Source organism: Bubalus bubalis, chromosome 1 (assembly GCF_019923935.1).
Source record: "Bubalus bubalis isolate 160015118507 breed Murrah chromosome 1, NDDB_SH_1, whole genome shotgun sequence".
NCBI lineage: Eukaryota > Metazoa > Chordata > Mammalia > Artiodactyla > Bovidae > Bubalus > Bubalus bubalis.
This window is the reverse complement of record NC_059157.1, coordinates 190,360,834-190,387,243: the sequence shown is the minus strand read 5'-3', so window position 1 is coordinate 190,387,243 and position 26,410 is coordinate 190,360,834. Positions and strand designations below refer to the sequence as shown.

General features: G+C 46.1%; 1 protein-coding gene across 4 annotated transcripts in view; it reads right to left on the bottom strand.

Moving 5' to 3' along the window:
- Positions 1–26,410, bottom strand: part of PCBP3 (poly(rC) binding protein 3) — a 231,169-nt gene that overhangs the window by 83,046 nt on the left and 121,713 nt on the right. For 2 of the 4 annotated variants that reach the window (XM_025292973.3, XM_025292983.3), the window contains one exon: positions 9,257–9,338. The exons of the other annotated variants lie outside the window; for them this stretch is intronic. The gene's annotated coding sequence lies outside the window, so the exon portion shown is untranslated. The remainder of the gene's footprint in view (positions 1–9,256; positions 9,339–26,410) is intronic. 4 annotated transcript variants of the gene reach the window in all.

Below are 26,410 nucleotides of genomic sequence, written 5' to 3'. Positions count from 1 at the left end.
CGTGAACCTCCCTTCCCTCAACTGGCCATCCCCCAACTCCTTATTAGGTAAAACACCCACCCTATAGCACCCTAATGCCACTCTTTTGGCAGGAAGTTTCTTTGTTTTGAGGCTATAAAAATTGGCTGCTGGCCCACAGCAGGGGTGGCTCTGCCTGGTCTTTCAGGAGGCCGGCCCTGTGCTGCAGCGCCCACGTTATCTCTGCTCTCTGTTCTTAATAAACTCACTCCCTTCTGTACTGCTCTGTCTCTGGAAATTCTTTCCCAACCTGCACACAGACCACGATAGTGACTACAGACAGCACCTGCCTTGACTCCAAATACTCTAGAGCGTATTCTCTAAAGATGAGGGTGTCTGGGTAGACCAAGTGCAGTTATGAGAACCAGAGCACTTAACAGCAACACAAGGTCTTTACCCAGCCCCCCAGCCCTCAGCAGACACACTGTGACCTCAGGTTCTCATACTTCACCTTCTTAAAATGAACAGAAGAGGGCATTCTAGAGCCATGAAATTACCAAAGCTATCCTAAACAGTATTTTCTTAAAAATTCAGGAAAACAAATTTCATGTGCTGTCAAGTACCATACAAAGATTTTCTTTTCCAAATAAGAAAAATAACATTCCTACTGACAATAAACACAAACCATAAAGCCATGCTGACCAAAACAGAAAAACTATAATCTAATATCTTTAAGTTGATTAAGAGACATTAAGATAATGATGCAAGCAATGAAAAAAACATAAACCAGAATTAGAAAAACTCAAAAATTATGTCATAGAACTCAGGAAAGAATTGGGAATAAAAGAAAAAAATGTTTAAAAAATCCAGATGAAATCAGAAGACATGCAATTTAATAAATACAGCAGAGGAAAACAGGAGAAAGAGAACATTTTTTTAAAAGTCAAAAACAAAGCAATGAGAGGAATTCAAGAAGAATGATACACAGAGAAGGCAAGCCAAGAAGGCCAGACAGACAGGAGCAGGGCAGAGAGGACAAGGGCAGGGGATCAGGCACTTCTCCAAGCCAGGACTCCTGTTAAATTAAAGATGTACCTAAAGCAAAACACACTGCTGGATTTGATCCGCTAACATTTTTTTAGGGCTTGCATACCTGTCTCAGAAGGCAGAGTTATCTATTGATTATTTTAGGATTACTCACATGATTTTTGCGTTATCGTATGGCTGATCTCATAAAATGGTTAGGGAAACCTGACTTTTTCCATTCTTTAAAACAGTTTGCATATTGAATAAGGATTGTGTTTCCTCTCGGATATGTGAGGACATGCCAAGGAGCAGGATGCCCAGCCACACCTGAGTGCAGACTGAGCACCGTTTCAGTCATTCCCATAGTTACCCAGACTTTCTACATCATATGTGGCCAATTTCTTGATTTACATTTTTCTAGAAAAGTATCCATCTCATGTAGATTTTCCAATTCTTTTGCATAAAGTTGTAAACATCTCAGAGGTGTTCTTTGCTGCTTTAACATTTTTTGAAGTTTTATTGATGTATTTTTCTAAGTTTTTGTTTTGTACTGGAGCCTACCGATGTTGTGACAGTCGCAGGTGCACAGCAAGGGGCTCGTCCATGCACACCCAGGTGTCCAGCCTCCTCAGAGCTCCCCTCCCATCCAGGCTGCCACATAACACTGAGAAGAGCTCCCTGTGCTATATGCACGAGGACCTTGTTGGTTTTCCATTTTAAATATAGCTGTGCATACATGTTGACTGAAAGTTTTAAGAGACTCCACATCTTATATCTACTCCCTGGTCACCCAAGTTTTAAAGTTTTGTCTTCCCCCCAACCCCTGGACCAGAATTGCTAACTGTTTTAAGTGTTTCATATTTCTTTACCAGCATTTATTACACTCAGCACCATGTTTTCACATTCTGCTGTGTTCACCTCTTCCTTTAGCTTTATTAATTTGTCCTGAATTATTTTTTAATTCTTTCTCTAACATGTAGAGTCATGGGATTGTTTTATTTAAATATCTCTGGTTTTCTAAAATTTTCTCCTAAGAATTGCTTTGACAGCATCCTTCATGTTTTGATGTTCAGTATTATCTCATTTTCCTTACTTTTTATACAGCTTATGCTTTTATTTAAAAGCATCCTCAAATCTCCAGACTCCACATAACAGAGTCTGGGCTGCTTTTGGTTGTCATTTTGTGGTTAATTTCCATTTTTATTGTACTTAATGATTTCTGCTGTTGAAAAATATGATATTCTTTAAAATAAAATACATGGTGAATATATTTGTGAATGGTCTTGATGTGTTTGAAAAATTGGAAGAAAGGAGGGAGGGAAGGAAGCAGGAGAGGGAGGGAGGAAAGAAGGAAAGTATGTTTTGTGTCTGGGACAGACTTTGTCAGGAATGCTATTCAGGTTCATCGTGACCATATGCACTTTTTGTCTTTCCAATTTTTCAATTAAAGTTTCCCATTATGGTACTAGATTTGTCCATTTCCTATTCTTAGAGGCTCTTCCTTCATAAAATTTACATCTATGTAATTATACATAAAAGTTCATGAATATCATATCTTCTTAGGGGATTACAACTTATCAAAATGATGTATCTTTGTCCCATTTAATGCTTTTCATCTTTTTCTTGAAAATAATGTCGCTTGGGCTGCTTTCCAGTGATTAGCATTTGCTTAGTAGCCTCCCAATACATTTTCTGTTTTGGTGTCATTTTAAAGACAATCTGAGTTTTGCTTTTTAATATAGAAATTTCACATATACTTGAACTAATGCCTACAATATGTCTGGCTTTAACACTTTGATTTCTAATTTGCTCCTTTTTCTCTACCTTTTGGTTGTTCCAGAGTTCTTCCTCTACAAGAACTGAAGTTGCACCATCTGTGCCTATGCCTGGTGGCTCCTGGTAGACTGTTAGTTTGTTCAAAAGCACATCCATACACTATAGGCTTGAGCAGTATCTACATTCCCCCAGAAGAAGAACCGAAGTCTAAGAAACCTTCACTCTTCTTCTCGTCACCATAGAAAGTGGAAAGTGAAAGTCACTTAGTCGTGTCCGACTCTTTGCAACCCCATGGACTATACAGTCCATGGAATTCTCCAGGCCAGAATACTGGAGTGGGTAGCCTTTCCCTTCTCCAGGGGATCTTCCCAACCCAGGGATCGAACCCAGGTCTTCCGCATTGCAGGCAGATTCTTAACCAGCTGAGCCACAAGGGAAGCCCAAAAATACTGGGGTGGGTAGCCTATCCCTTCTCCAGCAGATCTTTCCGACCCAGGAATCAAACTGGGGTATCCTGCATTGCAGGTAGATTCTTTACCAATGGAGCTATCATTATATAAATACATATATGTAAGATTTTTTTTTGGCTTGTAGTATGGAGACAAGCAAAAACAAGACGAGTAGCTGACTGTGGCTCAGATCATGAACTCTTTATTGCCAAATTCAGACTTAAATTGAAGAAAGTAGGGAAAACCACTAGACCATTCAGGTATGACCTAAATCAAATCCCTTATGATTATACAGTGGAAGTGAGAAATAGATTTAAGGGCCTAGATCTGATAGATAGAGTGCCTGATGAACTATGGAATGAGGTTCGTGACACTGTACAGGAGACAGGGATCAAGACCATCCCCATGGAAAAGAAATGCAAAAAAGCAAAATGGCTGTCTGGGGAGGCCTTACAAATAGCTGTGAAAAGAAGAGAAGCAAAAAGCAAAGGAGAAAAGGAAAGATATAAGCATCTGAATGCAGAGTTCCAAAGAATAGCAAGAAGAGATAAGAAAGCCTTCTTCAGAGATCAATGCAAAGAAATAGAGGAGAACAACAGAATGAGAAAGACTAGAGATCTCTTCAAGAAAATTAGAGATACCAAGGGAACATTTCATGCAAAGATGGGCTCAATAAAGGACAGAAATGATATGGACCTAACAGAAGCAGAAATATTAAGAAGAGGTGGCAAGAATACACAGAAGAACTACACAAAAAAGATCTTCACGACCCAGATAATCACGATGGTGTGATCACTGACCTAGAACCAGACATCCTGGAATGTGAAGTCAAGTGGGCCTTAGAAAGCATCACTATGAACAAAGCTAGTGGAGGTGATGGAATTCCAGTTGAGCTATTCCAAATCCTGAAAGATGATGCTGTGGAAGTGCCGCACTCAATATGCTAGCAAATTTGGAAAACTCAGCAGTGGCCACAGGACTGGAAGAGGTCAATTTTCATTCCAATCCCAAAGAAAGGCAATACCAAAGAATGCTCAAACTACCACACAATTGCACTTATCTCACACGCTAGTAAAGTAATGTTCAAAATTCTCCAAGCCAGGCTTCAGCAATATGTGAACCATGAACTTCCTGATGTTCAAGCTGGTTTTAGAAAAGGCAGAGGAACCAGAGATCAAATTGCCAACATCCGCTGGATCATGGAAAAAGCAAGAGAGTTCCAGAAAAATATCTATTTCTGCTTTATTGACTATGCCAAAGCCTTTGACTGTGTGCATCACAATAAACTGTGGAAAATTCTTCAAGAGATGGGAATACCAAACCACCTGATCTGCCTCTTGAGAAATTTGTATGCAGGTCAGGAAGCAACAGTTAGAACTGGACATGGAACAACAGACTGGTTCCAAATAGGAAAAGGAGGACGTCAAGGCTGTATATTGTCACCCTGCTTATTTAACTTCTCTGCAGAGTACATCATGAGAAACGCTGGACTGGAGGAAACACAAGCTGAAATCAAGATTGCCGGGAGAAATATCAATAACCTCAGATATGCAGATGACATCACCCTTATGGCAGAAAGTGAAGAGGAACTCAAAAGCCTCTTGATGAAAGTGAAAGTGGAGAGTGAAAAAGTTGGCTTAAAGCTCAACATTCAGAAAACGAAGATCATGGCATCTGGTCCCATCACTTCATGGGAAATAGATGGGGAAACAGTGGAAACAGTGTCAGACTTTATTTTTCTGGGCTCCAAAATCACTGCAGATGGTGACTGCAGCCATGAAATTAAAAGATGCTTACTCCTTGGAAGGAAAGTTATGACCAAACTAGATAGCATATTCAAAAGCAGAGACATTACTTTGCCAACAAAGGTCCGGCTAGTCAAGGCTATGGTTTTTCCTGTGGTCATGTATGGATGTGAGAGTTGGACTGTGAAGAAGGCTGAGCGCTGAAGAATTGATGCTTTTGAACTGTGGTGTTGGAGAAGACTCTTGAGAGTCCCTTGGATTGCAAAGAGATCCAACCAGTCCATTCTGAAGGAGATCAGCCCTGGGATTTCTTCGGAAGGAATGATGCTAAAGCTGAAACTCCAGTACTTTGGCCACTTCACGAGAAGAGTTGACTCATTGGAAAAGACTGATGCTCGGAGGGATTGGCGGCAAGAGGAGAAGGGGACGGCAGAGGATGAGATGGCTGGATGGCATCACTGACTCGATGGACGTGAGTCTGGGTGAACTCCGGGAGTTGGTGATGGACAGGGAGGCCTGGCGTGCTGCGATTCATGGGGTTGCAAAGAGTCGGACACAACTGAGTAACTGAACTGAACTGAACTGATGGAGACAAGACGGTGGAGTAGAAAGACATGAGTTCACTTCTTAGGAGAACACCGAATCACAAGTAACTGCTGAACAACCAGGGACAATAAACACTGGAAGCTACCAAGAGTTTTCAACTATCACCTTAATTTGCAAACCAACAGACATCAATGATTATTCAGAGTAGCTGCATACTGCCCAGGATTCCTTCCTGCCATTGTCAGTGGGACCAAGTCCCACCCTCTCTATGGATGGCTGTCTCCCTCCTTTTGTCAGTCTTGGGGGTGAGGCTGGAAACCTCTGAGTCCTTGACTGTCTGACAGCACCCTTCCTTTGCCCTTCAACCTGGATTATGGCAGTGTCTCAAATTCCAGGTTTGGAATCTTTTCTCCCCAAGTACTTTGAAGATATTGATCCAATTAACTCTAAAATACTCGTGTGGTATAGAGAATTTTATGTCAATTGATAGCGAGAGCTTTGCTCCTTTTGCTGACCACTTTGGGGTTTCTCTTTGGTCCTATCCTAAACTTCCATCCCACTGCCTCCCAGCCCTATGGTTTCTCCACCCACCCCATCTCACCCAACATTTCATCCCTGACATGCTCTGTGCCCATCAGGCGTCTTCTGAGACACGTTCGTCACCCTCTCTCAATCTTCTCCACTCTCTCCTTTTCAGAATGCTCCTGACAACCATGCGAGCTTCTCAAACTCCCCATGGGCTCCCCTTCTTCTCTTACATTCTCCACCTCTCAGCCCTTGAGACCTGCATCTGGGACAGCTCTGGGTGCTTTAGGCCTGCATTCAGGAACCATCCTTGGTTCATTTGTCCAATCACTAATTCCTTCTTCATTTCTGTCTGTTCTGCAATTTAAACCATCAAGATTTTTTCATTTTCATAACTTTTCTTTCCAAAATCTTTGCCTGTCTCTTTTGAAGGAGCTGTTTCTTTTATGAATGCTCTTCTCCTCATGCCATTAGGTCTTCCCTGGAACATGCTCTTTCATTGCACTTGGTACTTCTCTCCCCTTGCTCTGTGGTTCTCAAGTGTGTGACAGTTCTCGGCTCTGCCCACAGTCTGCTTTTGAGAAACCTGACTCGCCTGCATGGATACTGGTTCTGCAAGTGTCCGAATTCGAATACTTACCTGCAGTAGGCTCGCCACACATCTCCTGTGATGTTTTCATTTGCAAATGTTATTTGCTTCTGTCTCTTGGTAATTAACCTGAAGTCTGAGCTTCTGACTCGGTGGCCCCTGTTTCTGGGGCAGCATGGACTCTGTAGTCTTAAACTCTCTGTCTTTGGAGGATCCTGGCAGGGGGGACAGTAGGTGAGTGTTCTGACCATCCTGTTCCAATCTGTGAGAGATGGATTTGTGCTCTGATTTTTCTTTTTACCCTATTTAGGGGTTGTTTCATAGCCAGTTAATAAAAGAAAAAAAGCCCAGAAACACCCTTCTTAAGTTCTGGTTGATAAGTTAATGTCAATGGCCATAGCCTGGAGCCAATGTACGGCCTCCGTCTGCCTCCAGCCTGACCTGGGGAAGGCCTCACAGAGGCACAGGTCAAGTGGGCCTGGAGATGACCTGCCTGAGGTCCCAGTGTGGAGCAGGGAGGAGAGTGGGACTCACACGCAACAGGCTGAACAGAGAGGGGCCCTGCCCCAAGGTGACCACCCAGCCCGAGGGCAGGCTCTGGAGCAGACAGCCAGCCAGAAATGGCCACAGCCTCACTTCAGCAGCAGAAGCTAACCACGCAGCCACTCTGTATTTATGTAAGTCTTACCCTGCAATTTCCCCGTTGTCTGTAATTACCCCATGTCACCACATAACACTTGCCCTAGTTAAATGGTTGGCAGTTACCATAGAAACCAAGTACTGTTCTCTAACTGGAAAAGGCGGTTGTATTTTTTAAATATTTCTAAGTTATATTCTACTTTGATGGAGATCAATTTACAACTGCCACCAACTTGAAGAGAAAGTAAACCACAGTCACCGCCCACCTTTGCTGTCCCAGCCCTCCCTTCAGGAAGGCCCCTTCCTGGCCCACCTGTGGAGCAGCCACATGGGCTGTGCGCCTGCGCTGGGCTCCTTCTGTCCTCACTTGCTTCCTCCTCCCGCCTGGCAAGAGCCACAGCCCAGAGCCCCACAGTGCCACGCCTCTCCCCAGGTTGCCACTTCTTCTCACACCACAGATGGCACGGAGCCTAGGGCCCCAACCCTGCCCTCCCCTGGCTCAGAAAGGCCCCCAGAACGTCCCTTCACCATGCCCAGAGGCCGGAAGAAGTTCAACCGTAAGCTGGCCCACATGAGGGCGTCCTGTCCTGTGTGTCCTGTGTGGGCGACCACTGGCAGTTCATGAGGACCACACACATCTCACAGGATTTCCCCATCTTCTCAGCTCCCGGGTACCCCCTCAGCTTCCTGGGACAGACCTGCTGTGCAGCACGTCCATGGCTGCTTCTTGACTTCGTGGCCCCTCAGCCCACCTGCTGCCCTCACAGAATCAGTCCTGTTTTCGCTCATCGACAACACTCCCCTGGGCTCCCCCTCACTCCCCCTCTCCCCGCTGCAGCCAGTCATCAAAGCCCCTGTTCTCCTGCCCGGCTCTTCCCCTCTCTTCTCCTCCACATGCACCCACTTTCCACCTTGTCTGTCCAGACCACCTGGGTGAAGCCCAGTTCTCCTTCCCCACCCACAGGAAGGCTGGAGTCTGCTCGGCTCTAAAGGTTTACCTGGGACCCCACCCCGAGTGGAAGCTGCTATCTGGCCCCAGTGCCCCACCCTCCCACTGCTCCGGCCACACAGGCCTCCAGCTGCTCTCCAGCCTCCTCGCCTACAACCTTCGCACTGGCTGTTCCCTCTGCCTCCCCGTTCATGACTTGCCCCCTCACCCTTACTTAGTCACCTCAGTGAGGCAACCCTGACACTCCTGTGGGTCCCTGGCAGCCCCTGCTGGGGAGCATGCGCACTCGCCCTCCCCTTCCCTAAGCACGGAGCGCGTCACCTCCGGATTGCTTAGGCTGCATCTACCTCTGACGTTGTCTCTGGGGACAGAGCCCATCAGTGTGTCTGCTGATGGATGCAACCCCTCCCAGAGCCAGACCGGGTGCAGACAGCAGACCTGAGCTGTCTGCCCAGCGACTCTGGAGACTCCGGGACAGCAGCCCTACCCTCCCAGCCTCATCTAAAATTGTTCCTGAAATCAGTTCTGATTCTGAAGCATCTCATCTCCTTCACTCTGCTCCTAGGCCAATGACAGAGTGGCCATTCTGTGTGGCTCAGGAGGGGCAGCAGCACGCAGCCCGACCGTATCGCTGCAGGAACCAACGTTCCTTCTCAGTTCTCTACAAACCACCCTGTTGAAGGAAACGAACACATAAAAAGCACATCTGAGAGGCTGTGAGCACCAGCAGGTGGGAGCCCACCCCAACAGGGGCCTCTCCACATGCCCGGAGGCCAAGCCAGGTTACTGGGAGTCACAGAACAACTGAGAGTTAAGAACTTGGAGAGAAGTGGTCAAGCAAAGGGTCAACCAGAAGTGAGGACCAGGCCCGGCGTTGGGATGGCAGGGGAAGGTCAGATCCGGGCTGAGGTGGGTCAACCGACAGGCACTGAGGTTGGGCGCAGGCAGGGCACAGGTGGCAGAGCAGGCCGGGGGGAGGCGGGGGTCACAGGCGTCACTGGCTGGAACGGGGGGGCCGGGCGAGCAGGTCACCAGCGGGGGTAGATGAGAGTACCTGCGAGCGGCTCCTCCTCCCGGCCTGGGGACGCCTGTCCTGCCAGCCCGCCTGCTTCCCCGTGGGCAAGGACACTGTCCATCTACCAAAAAGCAAGGGAAAAATGTCACGTCACTCGATGAGCTCGGCACGCCCGAGATCCCACTCAGCCCCGCTTGTTCCTGGTCGTCCTCACGTGTGGAGGCTCATAACACCTTTATACATGAAAGTTGTTTTGCATCCGTTAGCAATTGTTATAACAGAAATACATTTAAAAGCTGGCAACACACTTGAAGACTCAGAGGTGTCCGGGTGCTCTGGGCCCAGCCAAGCACTGTGTTCCCTTAATGGAGTAAAGTGTGGAGGAGGGGGCCCTGCCCTGGACGGGGTTACCCTCCCGAGGCTCCTCAGCGGATGCCAGCAGCAGGGGAACACTTCCAAAATGCTCTGAAACCACAGGGTCCAGTCATTATTCTAATCCTACCTAATGGAGAATGTTCCAGAAATATAGGCTGGGTTATGAAAATGCAAAAAATCTTTACAAGGAAGAGACATTACCAATTTCTAAGCACTTGCTACTTCCCAGCGCTCTCACGCCTGTTCTCTCATACACTCTGGCGGGGTGAGGAAGCAGTCATCATCCCCACTTCACAGAGGAGCCTCGGGCTCAGAGGAGAGCAGTCGTCAGGGCTGCAGGGCTGGCGATGCCCACTGGAAGATTCTCAGTGACCTGGCCGGAGACCCTCCAAGGGCGCTGGCCGCTCTGGGATGTGTGCACTCTCCTGGCAGGGGCGGGGATGCTCCCTCAGAGGGCACGGGCAAGGGTAGGGCTCCTGGCCTTCACAGCACTTCAAGTGACTGCGTTCTGTGTCCCGTCTCCATAGGGACAACAATGATGCCAGAATACTCTCCACTTGCCGCATTCCCCAGTGATGGCTGACTTACTTCATGGTTCAGGTTTCAATTATTAAATAATATTAACACATCATGAATTTGACATGACCTTGGCAATGCATATAGATTCCTTTATTAATGTGACTATTAAAACTTTTCATGGTCTTGGGCTGTTTCATAACTCTTTAAAACTATAGATGCTTAAATATAAAGAGTAAACATTTAAACAATGAAAAACAAGACTCTCTGGTAGCATTTCTGAGCTCATTCACTGTTAACACTGCCCGGAGGATCCATGCATCACATTCCACGCACACAGAAGGAACACGCGTGTCCATTATGCACCTGGCATGCAATTCTTTACCATCAATGCATCTTAGAACTTTTTGACTCAACACAATCAGAGGTACCTTGGCATGAGATGTGAAATACTGTACACTTTTAATTTCAGAGAAATTAACCAAAATCATCTCCATATGGGTCTCTGCAAATTACATCCCCATCAAATTCCTGAGTGCTGTTTCTCTAGCCACTGCCAATGCAGTTCACTCTCAAACACTCTGAACTTTGACAAACTGAAGGACGAAAACTGTTACCACAGTTTAATTGTTGACACTTGAAAGCTGTAAACATCTTGAATGAGGCTGAGCTCCTCCTCTTGTTTATCAAGTATCTGTACTGCGTGTGGGGCCTCATCCACTAAGCAGGACAGGCGATGACTCACAAGGATGAGTCAGGAGTGACCGAAGTTACAACCCCCCACTGCCCAGTGTGAGTCCTCATCCAGCTATTTTTGGCTCTTTTGCTAGTAACTCTGGATGATGCTCTTAAATCCCTGTGCACTGATTAGTTGGCCCGAAGAGCATGAAACGCACGACTGGCGCCCCTGTCCCCTCTGTACACCCTGCCCCCACCTCCCTCCCATCACTGCCGTGGACACTGCTGCTGCGACCTAATGACCAAGGTCTGCAATACCAGATCCCCGACCTCGACAGCCCCCCATTCCTGCAACCCTGCTCCTGGGTCCCCACCAGCCTGTCTGTGGCCCTTCTCCCTGACTCCACCGCACTGTCTGGAGTCTGGCTCCATTTTCAAGAAGCCCTGCCAGTGAGGGTGCATACTCATCACTTCTCCCCAGGACCTCACATGTCTGAAAATGGATTATTGAGAAAATTCTTTCTTCCCTAAAGATTTTGTATACTTTCTCTAGTGAAAATTGCCGTGGAAACATCCAGGGCCAGCCTGTTTGCTCTCCCTTATAATTGATATAAACATAAATAGCAAAATGGGTAGGAACTGAGAAAGGTACTTCATAAAGGAAGAGCTCTAAATGGCCAATAAGCACATGAAAACGTGCTCAGTCTCATAGTGGTCAAAGGTGGGCAAACTAAAACCAGAAATAGATGCAAATACATGGACCTCCCTGGTGGCTCAGCTGGTAAAGAATCCACCTGCAATGTGGGAGACCTGGGTTCAATCCCTGGGTTGGGAAGATTCCCCGAGAGAAGAGAAAGGCTACCCAATCCAGTATTATTGGGCTTCCCTGATGGCTCAGTTGGTAAAGAATCCTCCTGCAATGCAGGAGGCCTGGGTCTGATCCCTGGGTTGGGAAAATTCCCCTGGAGAAGGGAAAGGCAACGCACTCCAGTATTCTGGCCTGGAGAATTCCATGGACTGTATAGTCCAAGGGAGAAGGCAATGGCACCCCACTCCGGTACTCTTGCTTGGAAAATCCCATGGACAGAGGAGCCTGGAAGGCTGCAGTCCATGGGGTCGCTGCGAGTCGGACACGACTGAGCGACTTCACTTTCACTTTTCACTTTCATGTATTGGAGAAGGAAATGGCAACCCACTCCAGTGTTCTTGCCTGGAGAATCCCAGGGACGGGGGAGCCTGGTGGGCTGCCGTCTATGGGGTCGCACAGAGTCGGACACGACTGAAGCAACTTAGCAGCAGCAGCAGCAGCAGCAGTATAGTCCATGGGGCATGGGATTGCAAAGAGTCGGACACGACTGAATGTCTTTCACTTTCACTTCACACACCTACTACACTGCCTTAATGTAATAGTCTGGCAATACCCTGCCAGGTGCTGGAGAGGGCAAGGTGCACTGGGAACTCCTAAACACCAGTCACTTAGGCTACTATTTTCTTCTGAAAAATCCCTCTACTATACAGGAAAAAACCATGTATTCACTAATTAGAAAAATTATGATGCATTCAATCCCAACCAAAGATAACCAAACCATTTTTACAGGTAGAAAAGTATTTAAATTAACAGTGAAAACAAATTTATAAAAGTAATAAGCAGATGAGTAAATAAGCAGAGTGTGCACTTGCGCAAATGGGATGTAAGCAAGGCCGATGGTCTGAGCTGGGGAGCCGGGGCTTTCCAGGGAACCCTGTTGCAGGACAGTCCCTGGGGAGGCACTTTGGGAGGCACATCCTCATTTCTGCACTATTTCCTTCACCGACTTACAAACCTTTCTGAGGTTCACAGTTGTTTTGCACTCTGAGTGCATTTACAAGTAGAGTTCCAGCACAGCGAAGCACAGTAGGATCTAAGGATGGGTCCCAGCCTGGGGAAAACCCAGACACACAGAACCAGACCCAGAACCATGAGTTGGGGAGGTCTGTCTACATCCTCTCACAGAATGGACACACACAGGATGCTGCGACTCATCTAGACACATGCACGAGGACATTCCTGCCATGTCTTCTGCTGTTGTTCAGTCGGTCAGTCGTGTCTGACTCTACAACCCCATGGACTGCAGCATGCCAGGCTTCCTTGTCCTTCACCATCTCCTGGAGCTTGCTCAAATTTATGTCCATCGAGTCGGTGATGCCATCCAACCATCTTGTCCTCTGTCGCCACCTTCTCCTCCTGCCCTCAATATTTCTCAGCATCAAGGTCTTTCCCAATGAGTTGGCTTTTTGCATCAGGTAGCCAAAGTATTGGAGTGTCAGTTCCAGCACCAGTCCTTCCAATGAATATTCAGGGTTGATTCCCTTTAGGATTGACTGGTTTGATCTCCTTGCTGTAAAGGGACTCTTAAGACTCTTCTCCAGATCTACAATTCCAAAGTATCCATTTTCCAGCACACAGCCTTCTTTATGGTCCAACTCTCACATCCATATGGAACTACTGGAAAAATCAGAGCTTTGACTATATAGACCTTTGTTGGTAAAGTGATGTCTCTGCTTTTCAATATGCTGTCTAGGTTTCTCATAGCTTTTCTTCCAAGGAGCAAGTATCTTTTAATTTTGTGGCTGCAGTCACTGTCCTCAGTGATTCTGGAGCCCAAGAAAATAAAACCTGTCACTGTTTTCACTTTTTCCCCTTCTATTTGTCATGAAATGATGGGACCAGATGCCATGATCTTAGTTTTTTGAATGCTGAGTTTTAAGCCAGCTTTTTTCACTCTCCTCTTTTACTTTCATCAAGAGGCTCTTTAGTTCTTTGCTTTCTGCCACTAGAGTGGTATTATCTGCACATCTGAATTTTTGGTGATATTTCCCCCCAGCAATCTTGATTCCAGTTTATGCTTCATCCAGCCCGGCATTTTGCATGATATACTCTGCATGTAAGTTAAATAAGCAAGGTGACAATATACAGCCTTGATGTACTCCTCTCCCAGTTTTGAACCAGTCCATTGTTCCATGTCTGGTTCTAACTGCTGCTTCTTGATCTGCATACAGGTTTCTCAGGAGACAGATAAGGTGGTCTTGTAGTCTCATCTATTTAAGAATTTTCTAGTTTGTTGTAATCCACAAAATCAAAGGCTTTAATATGAAGTAGAAGTAGATTTTAAATGAAACAGAAGTAGATTATTTTTTGGAATTCCCTTGCTTTTTCTCTATGATCCAACAGATGTTGGCAATTTGATCTCTGGGTCCTCTGCTTTTTCTAAATCCAACTTGTACATCTGGTAGTTCTCAGCGCCTAGCGTGAAGGATTTTTCTGGTGGAAATGGTTACATCAAGGAATTGGTGAATGTCCCTTTTTTGGAGCCATAGGACTGTAACACCACTCCTAATTGTTTACTTAATTTGGGGAGTAAAAAAGTCATTGTAGAGAGGGGGGAAAGGATGCTGCTCTCTAAAATCTAGTGTAGTTTTGAGAAGCAGTGGGAAGAGGTGATTGCTTGAAACGTCATAGTGTGGTAGGGTCTGCATTTTGCTGCTACAAGTACAGATTTTGAGGCCTCAGCCAGCAGAGCAGAATGAGTGTATAAGCCAGGATGTGGCGATTTCACTCAGGACACACACCCAAAGTGTTGTGTGCATGCACCAGCCACAAGACACGCCAGATACAGCTCTGAGAGTGATGTTGTGTGTAAGTGTGTGTGTGTGTGTTAGTCGCTCAGTCATGTCTGACTCTTTGAGACCCAATGGACTGTAGCCCACCAGGCTCCTCTGTCCATGGGATTCTCTAGGCAAGAATTCTGGAGTGGGTTGCCATACCCTTCTCCTGGGGATCTTCCTGACCCAGGGACTGAACCTGGGTCTCCTGCATGCGACCAGATTCTTTACCATCTGAGCAATGGGCCATCTTTAACTCTGGTTGCTCTAAAGGTTTTCTTTGCTGTAGTTTTTAGGAGTCAAGCAATGATGCCCATACATGAAAAATTAGTTTTGTTTGCTTGTTTGCTTGCTTCTTTATTTATTCATTTCAGGGTCAGCTGTTTCAGAATCAAGCATATCTTCCAATGCTTTGGAAAACTCCATGGCCTTTATATCTTCAAATATTTTTCTGAAATCTCCCCTCTTCCTGGGCTACTCATTACACGCATGAGATCTTCTGACTCCATCCCACAGGTCTCTCACATTGTATTATTCTAGTCTCTTTTCTCTTGTGCTTCAACACTTCACTGAACCACTGCCCACTTCACGAAGCCCGAGTCCAGTGTTCTGTTACAGACATCCAGTGAAATTATTCATTTTGTATCCTTTATTTTTTTAATTCATAGGATTTTCATAGATTATGAAATCATAGATTATGATTTCACTTGAAATTTTCTATTTTTAATATATTCTTTTTTTTAATTAATAATCTTCATTGTTTTAAAGTTTTTGTCTGGTAGAGCAATAATATAAGTCCTCTGTGGTTTTAGTTCTCAGCTCTTGTTTTTGCTCACTGGTCCACTTTTAATGTTTCACTAAATATTGGACATTGTGATTGAAAATAATTTGGGCTCTAGACAATGTTATCTTGCTCCATATAAAGGGTCCTGCTTTCTTCTTGGCAAAAAAATCAGTCAGTCAGTCAGTCAGCTTTGAGATATGATGGACATATACTAAGATATGCATATATTGTGTACACACTGAAAAGTTTCATCACATGTGAACATCCATGAAGTCATCACCAGTCAGGATAAGGAACGGGCACACTCTGGTGTTCTCTGTGGCCATCTGCAATCCCTTTCTCTCTGCTTTGCAACAACTATCATGTCCCAAGCAACCTCTGACTTGCTATCTGACACTACAGAACTCACTTTCTCTAAAAGTTTATATAATAAAAGCATACTAGATGCACACTTCTGGTCTACTTTTACTCAGCCTAATTGAGATTCCCCAATGTCATCGTGTGACCATACACCACAACTTGTGTAGTCGTTAATTTATGGATAGACATTGAGATGTTTCCAGTATTTCAGTTTATTAAAAAACAAATTTCTGCAAGCATTCTTACTCAAGTTCAGTTCAGTTCAGTCACTCAGTCGTATCCGACTCTTTGCGACCCCATGAATCACAGCATGCCAGGCCTCCCTGTCCATCACCAACTCCTGGAGTCTACCCAAACTCATGTCCATTGAGTCGGTGATGCCATCCAACCATCTCATCCTCTGTTGTCCCCTTCTTCTCCTGCCCCCAATCCCTCCCAGCATCAGAGTCTTTTCAAATGAGTCAGCTCTTCGTATCAGGTGGCCAAAGTATTGGAGTTTCAACTTCAACATCAGTTCTTCCAGTGAACACCCAGGACTGATCTCCTTTAGGATGGACTGGTTGGATCTCCTTGCAGTCCAAGGGACTCTCAAGAGTCTTCTCCAATACCACAGTTCAAAGGCATCAATTCTTCTGTGCTCAGCTTTCTTTATAGTCCAACTTTCACATTCATACATGACTACTGGAAAAACCATAGCCTTGACTAGACGGACCTTTGTTGACAAAGTAACGTCTCTGCTTTTTAATATGATGTCTAGGTTAGTCATAACCTTCCTTCCAAGGAGTAAATGTCTTTTAATTTCATGGCTGCAATCACCATCTGCAGTGGTTTTGGAGCCCCCCAAAATAATTCTTGTTCAAAGCTTTGTATGAATATACGCTTTCATTATGACTGGGTAACACCTCACAGTGGAATGACTGGTGGGTATATATTTAACTAGCTTTTTGGCTTAACTGCCAAAATGATTCCAAAGCAAAGATACCATTTTACATTCTCACAAGCAGTATGGGATGGTCTCCATCTTTGCCAGTGATTGGCGGATGGGTCACACCAAGTAGTATCTCACTGTGAATTTAATTTGCATTTAGCTAATGACTAGTGATGCTTAACTTCTATTCATGTACGTACTTGCCATCCACACATTTTCTTTGGTGAAGTGGATGGTCAAATCTTTTGGTCATTTTTAATTATGTTCTTTGTTTCCTTAGTATTGCATTTTAAGAGTCAGTTATACATTCCAGATAAATTAGATTTGCAAATATTTTCTCTCAGTCTGTGGTCTATCTTGTCATTTTCTTAATACTGTCTTTTGGAAAGTAGAAAATTTAAATTTTTTTAATTTAATGAGGTCCAATTTATAAACTTGTTTCTTTGATGGATAGTGCTTTTAATGTATTAACTAAGTAAACTTTGCCTAATGCAAGGTCACAAAAAAAACATCATGTTTTGTTCTTGGTATATAAAATTTGAGATTTCTGATCTGATTCAAATTAATTTTTATACATGATGGGAGATGTGGATGAAAGGTCTTTTTTTCCTTTTTTTTTTTTTGCATCTGAATGTGTAATTATTCCAGCACCATTTTTTGACAAAACTAGCCCTTTCCATTAAACTGCCTTGGCACTGTTGTTGAAAACTAACTGCCCATCTATGCGCAAGTCTGTTTCTGACCCACTGGTCGATTTGTCTCTCTTAACACCAACATCACACTGTCTTGATTACAGTATTTTAAAAATAAATCATGGAACCAAGCGGTGTTAGTTGTCACATTTCTATCTAAAAACCCCTTGTTTTTCTTTTTTGAAAAATTTTTGAATTTTTGAATTCTCCTTGGGAGTCCACTGAACCCACAGACCAGTTTAAGGAGACTTAGTATCTCAACAGCACTGAGTCTTTGTGCAATGTATAGTTCTCCCTTGATCTGTCTTCAATAATTCCATTCAGCAATGTTTTGCTATTAGATGTACTGTTTTTCCATTTCTAATTATTTGTTGATAGTATAGAGAAATACACTTGATTTTTTGTATCTTGTATACGGTAGCCTTGCTAAACCCAGTTATTCTTGCAGCCTCCTTTTGATGCTATAGGATATTCTACATAGACAAACATGTTGACTGAGAATAAAGACAGCTTTAAATCTTTTCTTCCAATTTCAATGTCTATTATTTCCTATTGAACTTGATAGAACCTCCTGGAAAATATGTAATAGAAGAGGTGAGAACACATGTCCTTGCCTTACTCTCAACTGCAGGGGAATGACTCACTGTTTCACCACCTTGACAGCATCAGCTGCGAACCTATCACTGATGCCATTCACTGGAAGCCTCCTTCTATTCCTAGTTTCCTGAAAGCTTTTACCTGGAGTGGATGTTGTGTGTGTTAATCATTTAGTCATGTCCAACTCTTTGCAACTCCATGAACTGTGTGGCTCACCAGGCTCTTCTGTGCATGGGATTTCCCGGGCAAAAATACTGGAGTGGATTGCCATTCCCTTTTCCAGGGGATCTTCCTGATCCACGGATTGAACCCGGGTCTCTCCCATTGCAGGTAGATTTTTTTACTATCTGAGCCACCAGGGAAACCCCTGGAGTGGGTGTTACATTGTATCAAATACTTTTACTGCATGTACTGAGATGATACAGTTTTTTTGGTTTTAGTCTGTTAATAGGGTGAATTATATTGATGAAATTAAAAAACACTTGTTCCTTGGAAAAAAATATATGACAAACCTAGACATTGTATTAAAAAGCACAGACATTGGTCCATCTAGTCAAAGCTAAGGTTTTTCCAGTGGTCATGTATGAATTTGAGAGTTGAACCATAAACAAGGCTGAGCGCAGAATAATTAATGCTTTTGAACTGTGGTGTTGGAGAAGACTCTTGAGGATCCCTTGGACTGCAGGAAGATCAAATCAGTCAATCTTAAAGGAAATCAATCCTGAATAATCATTGGAAGGACTGATGCTGAATCTGAAGCTCCAATACTTTGGCCACCTGATGCGAAGAGACAACTCATTGGAAAAGACCCTGATGCTGGGAAAGATGGAAGGCGGGAGGAGAAGGGAACAACAGAGAGCAAGATGGTTGGATGGCATCACTGACTCAATAGATATGAGTTTGAGTAAACTCCAGGAGATGGCGAAGGACAGGGAGGTCTGGTTTGCTGCAGGCCATGGGGTCACAAAGAGTTGGACACGACGGAGTGACTGAACAACAACCAAACAACATATTGATTAATTTTAGAATGTAAATGATACTTTGAATTTCTGGGATAAAGTTCAATTAGTTATTCTATTTGATTGGCTAAAATTTTGTTGAGTTTTCATATATGTTCATGAAAGATACTCATCCATAGTTTTCTCTTCTTCTACCTTTGCCTGGCTTTATTATTAGGGTAATATTGAACTCAGAATAGTTTTGGAAGTATTCCCTCCTTTTCAATCTTCTGGAAGAGTTTATATAGAACTGGCAATATTTCTTCTTTAAATATTTAATAATATTCCCTAGTAAAGTCATTTGGTCCTGGAGGTTTTTCCTGGGCCAGAGGAAGTGGTTTACAACAAAATTCACTTTTTAAATCTATTTTGGAGAATCAGGATAATCAACCTGTACTTGAGTTAGCTTTGGTATCGATACTTTCTTTCAAAAAACAATATGCATTTCATCTAAAGTAATTTAATGTGTTGGCATAAGGCTGATCATAGTATATCCATTTTTCCTGTCTGGCTACAGGTTGATCAATTTCATTGATTTTTCTCAAAGAACTACCATTTGCTTTCACTGATATTCTCTATCATTATTTCTAGTTTGTATTTCATTAATTCCTGTTTTGATTCCTATGATTTCCTTTATTCTGCTTACTTTAAAGTGATCTTTTCCTGTTTCCTTGAGGTAGAAGATGAAGATATTTCTTCTTTATTAATGAGGTGTTTCATACCCTAAGTTTCCTTCAAGTGCTATATTAGCTACATGGCAAATACTGGGATGTGATGTGTTTTCATTTTCATTCATTTCAAAATAAGCACTTTTCATTTCTTTTTTGGTTCCTTCTTGCTCCATAGGTTATTTAGAAGTTTGACATTTAATTTCAAGTATTTGAGGATTTTTCAGATACCTTTCTATAACTGATTTCTTGATTCCATCGTGGTCAGAGAACGTAGCTGGTGTGATGTGAAATCATTTAAACTTATTTTATGTCTCAGATCGGTTCTATCACACTTCAAACATGAATTGCTCAAGATTAAACCCTCTTTCAAATGCAGCCCACCCCCAGTGCTCTACTCCTGGCACAACTGGCCCTGGACATGAAGTACAGGGAGGGGAGGCATTTGTAGGCTCTCGGGAGGTGTGTCTCTATGGTGGTGATGGCAGCGGACGACTATAGCTGCTGTGCTCCCGCTGTGTCTGTCTCAAGCTGCAACTCTGGGAAAGCCAAGGTAAAGAAGGGTGTTCACCACGTTTTCAGGGGATGGGTGATGGGTGAACAGTGCAGCAATTCACTGAGAAAACTGTGCATCCCAAAGGTATGGGAGGGAAAATACGACCTCATCAGAAAAGTTAGACTTTCAGGGAAAATATGAAAAGTAGGTCATTTTGACTGGAGAAGGCTGGTTGCTCCAACATCTAGGGTTTGCACCTTTCTGGACTTAACTAATATTTGGGAAGTAATGCAAATCTTAAAAGGAAAACTGTTGCTTAACCTAAAGAGTCCAAGCCTGCTATGAAGCCAAGTGGAGGGAAGGGAGGGGGTTCTCTGCTGCTTGGTGAGCAGCCCATCAAACACACCGAACTCCCCTTGAACTACAGGGGGCTGCCAGTCCTGAACCAAATTGTCCTATTTCCCTCAAATATAACAACTAAACTCAGATATGCTTTACCAGAGGAAATGCATATAGCTGAATTTGCCATCTAAAATAGTTCAGGTGATGACATGACCTAAGAACTGAATGACCATCCTAAGAGTCATCTGGGTTCACCCCACACTTGACCACATCCCTCTGGCATCTCTGACTGTTGACCATGGACATAGCCCCCCAGTGCCTCAAACCTTCATGATTTGTCTCTGAAATCCTTCCAATGTCTCCTTACCCTGAGCCTGCTCTGGACCCCAGGGTTCCTACCATGGGTTCCAGTTACACTGTATTCAGTCCCAGAGGCCATAAGTGGGCTAGCCCCGCTGCCTCCCTGCCACCCCCGCACAGCCCCAGGAACCTGGACAAGGACACTTCATGGGACCTAATGCACTGGCTGCCCCCAGTTCTCCCTGCTCTGCTCCAGTCTGGCACGGGGGTGGAGCTGCACAACAGTGGTTGGCCTTGTGGTCACAGTCTTCAGTGACGTTGCCCAGCCCCCACCCAACTAATATTGTTTGGACAACATGCTGCTCTGAAAGGGCTTAAAACTGACATTTACTCTTTAGAAAGGGCAGTAGCATGTGAGATGGTTGGATGGCGTCACCGACTCAATGGACAAGAATCTGAGCAAAGTTCTGGATTTGGTGAACAGGGGAGCCTGGTGTGCTGCAGTCCAAGGGGGTCACAAAGAGTCAGACACAACTGAGCAACTAAACAACAACAACTCTTTAGCCACCGGCCACAGTACACGGCTGAGTTTACCGTCATCTCAGATTTCTCTGTGCCATCACCGAATACCCACCAAGTGCTCCAAATGAAACTGTAGTGCATTCACTGAACATGCCACCTGTGGGGCCCTGTGTGGAGTCATTACTTAGCCCAGTATCCTGGCCTCAAAATATACCATCTGTTGATGCGGACGTGGGAAAGCTTAATGTCACAAAATCCAAAGATTGGTCCCAGAGGACAAGAGCCGCAGTGTCATGAGGAAGGTGTCGCTCCACGGACAGTGACGCAGACTCCAGGCTACACAGGAGCAGAGAACAAACCCTCTGAGTGGTGCTGGAGGGCAGTGAAGGCACCTTTATTCCCTGCCACTCCAGTTTCTAATCAGTCAAGCAAAGAAATCAAGACCACAAACACTCACACCACACGCATGGAGGTGACAGCACAGGTGGCTGGGAGGCCCCTCTGCAGTCCCTCCAGAGAAGCAGTGTGTGTCCCAGCCAAACCGGGTGCCAGGAGGAATCAGAGGCCACAGAGCCTCCTCTCAGCACCCTACGGGCTGCTGGCCCCCACAGCGATGTGAGGCCCAGCCCAAGTGAACTGTTGCCCAGCTCCAAGTCCACAGACCCGGGACAGGACTCAGGCGGCCGATGCGGGATACGTCCACCACTTCGGGAGACAAGGCTGACTTCTGCTTCAGGGAGGAGAAACAGAAAAACACTGAAGCCATGAAAAAACTTATGCCACACAAAGAAAACACCAAAACACAGCAGGAGGTAGAAGAAGAACATATGTTCAGAAATATGTACAGAAAGAAACATAAGTGATTTTTGTCTGCAGCCTGCCATGTGCTTTCAGAGAAAGAAAACAAAAACTCATGAAATGGGAGATCAAAAAAATTATAAGATGGCATTCAAAAAGCAAGAGCAATTAGTATATCAAGAAACAAAGTTATAATAGAATTGCTTAGACAAAATCAAGTCTAGTAAGCTGTAAAGAAATGTAGGGCTCTGGGCCCTGATGGAGAACTTTCAGCAGGGGAGGACGGGGAGGGGGAAGCAGGGCCAGGCCACACGTTCCCTGGCCACCCTCATTTTCTAGCCCTTCCAAGAAGTTACCAAAATCACCCAAATGGTGAGTTCCCTCTCTGTGGATACAAATGGAACAACTGTCTGGGTGGTGGTTATGGGGTCAGGTGCTCCGTGGAGGACTGACAACCAGCCCCACACATGGGGAACCTTGCTATCAGGGAGGGGGTACACACACAGACACACACGGGGAGCCCTCCTGTCGGGGAGGGGACACACACAGAGCCCCGCATCCCAGGCGTAGATTCAGGAGGACAGGGAGGCACTGGTCACAGACTGCAGGAGAGCAGCATGGGGAAGGCCCTGCCACCCTGGCACCTTGCAGGGCCTAGCGAAGCAGGAGGAGATGTGGGATCTGCCGGGCATCATCCCGAGCTCCAGGAAGAGCCCAGCCTGCTGCCTCCTGCTGCCTCAAACATCAGGGCTGCCACTGGCAGAACAGGGCGTGTCTGCCTGTCCCCTCCACTGGGCAGTTTAGGTAGAACTGAACCAGCTGCTCAGGCTGAGGGCACATGAAATGGGCACATGAATCTGCTAAACAGATTTAAACCTCAGCAACTTACAAGGAAAAGTGGAGCTGATATATTTTACTAAATCAAGTTGAATTATCAGGAAACTATCACACAAGAATGTGATAATGATATACTGGAAAATCTGAATAAATCTCCTTCAAATGTATCTGCTTTGCCACCCATCAGAAAGCACGATTATACCCCACAGCCTGATGCTAAACAACAAGAATTCTGCTAATGATTTTCACTGTGTAACTGAAATGCCCTCAGCAATTTACTGTAAGTAAAAGCAAAGTCGTTATTCTAAAGGAGAACATCTCCACCTGCAGGAGCAGTGGGGGTGGGAGCGACAGGGAGCCCCCTGAGCCAGCCGCTCATCACAGCCTCTGGCGGGGACACAGTTGCTGACTTGAGATCCACCAAGCACTTTCCCTGTTCATGTGTGTTGTCCTAATATTTTCAGCTGTTGTTTCTACCAACTTATTCATTTCAGGAAAATATTTTTTTTTAAATAAAACATCTGATCACATCACTCCTTGCTTCACACCAACCAAAGGCTCCCCTGCCCCACCTCCACAGCACCAAGCAGCCCAGAGCGGTCACCTCTGTGTGGTAATCTGGCCCACGAGGGCCACCGGCTCCCACAGCTCTGTCCACCTGGAGCAGGCGCTCCATCTCGCACCACCCTAAACAGCTGTACCTCCAACTGGGCACCTCCAGTGCCACCCACCATCCCAGCCCCCAGCAAAACCACCTGGCCACAGATTGAGCCCTAAAGACAGAGGAGTACTTAAGACAGTCCCTCCAAGCCAAACAGGCACAGGCCACACCCAGGAGGGGCGGCTCCCAGGCAGGGTGGTTCTGGATCAAGCTGGGTGTGGGCTGGATGTGCAATAGCAGGGGGTGTGCATGTGCCCATGCCAGAGACACAGGGAGATCGCCACACTCATTGCTGTCTTATTTTACATACAAGATACTAACTCACACACTTATTTCCACTTGGCATCTGGAAACCTGTCTAGATCTCTAGAGGCCTGCTGTGCCCATGTACCTCTAGTTCCCTGGACCAGGCTCTCCTCACAGTTCCCTGTGTGCAGGGCACATGCATGTGCAGGGAGGAGGTCCTCCAGGCTGTGCCCATGGGGAGGGGAGAGGGAGTCGATGCCCTGCCCAGGACCACCCTGGGCCTGCATCAGCTACCCTGCCTGTGTAGAGCACGTTTCTGGTGCCCTAGCCACAGCCCTCCTTCCCCAGGGAACAGTGTCTCTGGCCCGGCTCTAGCCTGCGCCCAGGGAGCTCACATTTGTCTCCTGCTGGCAATGATCACTTAGCAAACACAGACTGATGGCACTGCTCCTCTCGCCAGAATGTGGCAAAGAGAAACAAACGTTTTAAAGCTGACTTTTATGTTCTATGACTTTGCTTAAATTAAAAGTGTTAAAGTACTCTCAGGGTGGCTGACTCCATACCCTGGTCCCCAGGCAATAACCACATCTGCCTTCCCTCCCAGGAAACTCTCTGAGGGCAACATCCCTCCTCAACAGAAGCTGCCCCATGAGTGCCCTGCCCCCTCCCCTGAAGCCAAGGTCCTGAGAGGGGCTTCAGCAGTGAGATGAACGGGGACAGAAGTCAGGTCAGAACACCCCACAGCCTACACACAGGGGGCGACAAGGGCACAGCCAGCTACTTTTGCTCAGCACAGTCGTCTTCATGAAAGTGTATCACAGAAACAATGATTTCAAGAAGAAGAGAGGGGAGGGGGGCTTAGAGCTAGTTTCACAATAGTAAAGCTATCTTTCTGCAGGATTCTTAGAGGTGAAAGCCACACGCAGCAGTAAACGAACAGTATGATCAGAAGCTAAGCTAGCTGCTTGTTTGGTAAAGATGGAATCAAGCCCCATGAGTCCTGAGCGAGGCCAGACTGGACCCCAGAACCAGTGACCAGACGAAGGCTTCCAGGAGCAGACGCGCGGGGCAGAGGCCTCGAGAGAAGAGCAAGGTGGCTGTGTCGGATGCTGTGTGGAGCTTGTGACCCACTGCATCCCAGGAAAAGCAAACCGCTCCCACAGGGCTGACACCACTGAGACAGGGTCTGAGGTCAAGTGCCCATGTGGGAAGCTGTGAACACACCTGAGCCCAGGTCACCAGGGCCACCACGGCCACACTGTCCACATCTGGGAGACCCCTTCTCCTGACCCTCAGCTCTGCCAGGCACTCAAGCAGTTAGTCCTGCCCCTCTACCTTCTCAACTGCCGAGTACTCTGCAGAGTTCAGGGGAAAGAGGGGAAGGAGAGCAGAAATGAAATCTGCGTGCAGACAGCCCTGCAGAGCAAGTCCCCCTGTGACCATGGGCACCATTGCGCCAGCACCGAGGGGCCAGGGTCCACCTCACTTGGAGCCTCACGAGGTGGGGAGCTGTGGCTGGAAAACTGTGCCCAGAGTGCCGCACAGGGCCCGGGCATGACCAGAGCACAGTGAGAACCAAATGGATGCTGAATAAATAAATCATCATCCAATATGTCATCCAAGCCAGAAATAGGGAACAGCAAAATGTGTCCTGAATAATAGAAACGCCCTGGCCATTTGTACCTCGTCTCTGGCTAAACTGTGGGTAAGAGGGAGGGCAGGGCAGGCCTGGTTGCGGCACTGGCTGCCCAAGAGTGAGCTGCCTGGAAACTCCTGGAAACGGTGTGTCTGGCTCAACAATGAGCAAGAAAGCAAGTCAGACACTTTTAAAATTAGGTTACGTAGACAAAAGCCTATAACCAAAGACAAGATAAGGACGATAACCACAACTGTAAGACATGGAAAAGCCCAGCTCATCCACTGAGCTGAAGGTGAGTGATGGTCCAGGAGGAGAGACACCCTCCACCCCTGAGGACACTGGAGAAGCTCCTCAGCCAGAGGGCAAGGTGAGATACACCCAGGGATTCTCCCTGAAAAGAGCAAAGCACAGCGGCCTCCCCTTGGTAACACACTGGTAAAGGTCACGGTGGGGCACAAGGGAGCCAAGTGCCATCACCACCCAGGGCGAGGATGTGGCTTCCTCCTCTCTCCCCCTCTTGGATCTCTCGCTTCAGGGGACGGAGCCGCCCTTGGGAGCCAGGGCCTCTGGCCTAGCTGACCTGCGGGTGACAGAGCACAGCCACACCTGCACCCTCGTGACAGACTCAGAGCCAGAACCACCAGCGAAGCCACCCCTCCACTTCTTACCCCAAGATAATACACATGTGTTGTTTTAAGCCACCCAGTCATGGGCGACTTGTTACACAGCAACAGAAAACAACACTGAAAGGAAGCGGGGGAGGGAAAGTCTATGGAGAAATGACTGTAAAGAAAACCAGAGTACAGAATATCAGCCTGAGTCAGGAAGGCGAGAGAACTGTGTGGAGAAGTCAGAGAAGTGGAGAGAACTGAGAGCAGGAGGCCGGAGAGGCTTGCAGAGTGCTGCCCAAGCGGCAACTTCCCGCCAGGGCTGCAGCCGTGTCCCCACTCCTGAGAGGCAGGGTGCGAGGAGAGAGGCAGGGCGCCTGAGACAAGCCATCCCAGCCACACATCCGGCAACCTCCTATCGGACTCACTGGAGACAGGCGTTCTCACAATGCAAACCTCATCAGCCAACTAAGAGACAGCATTTGAAGAAAACCAATGTGATAAAG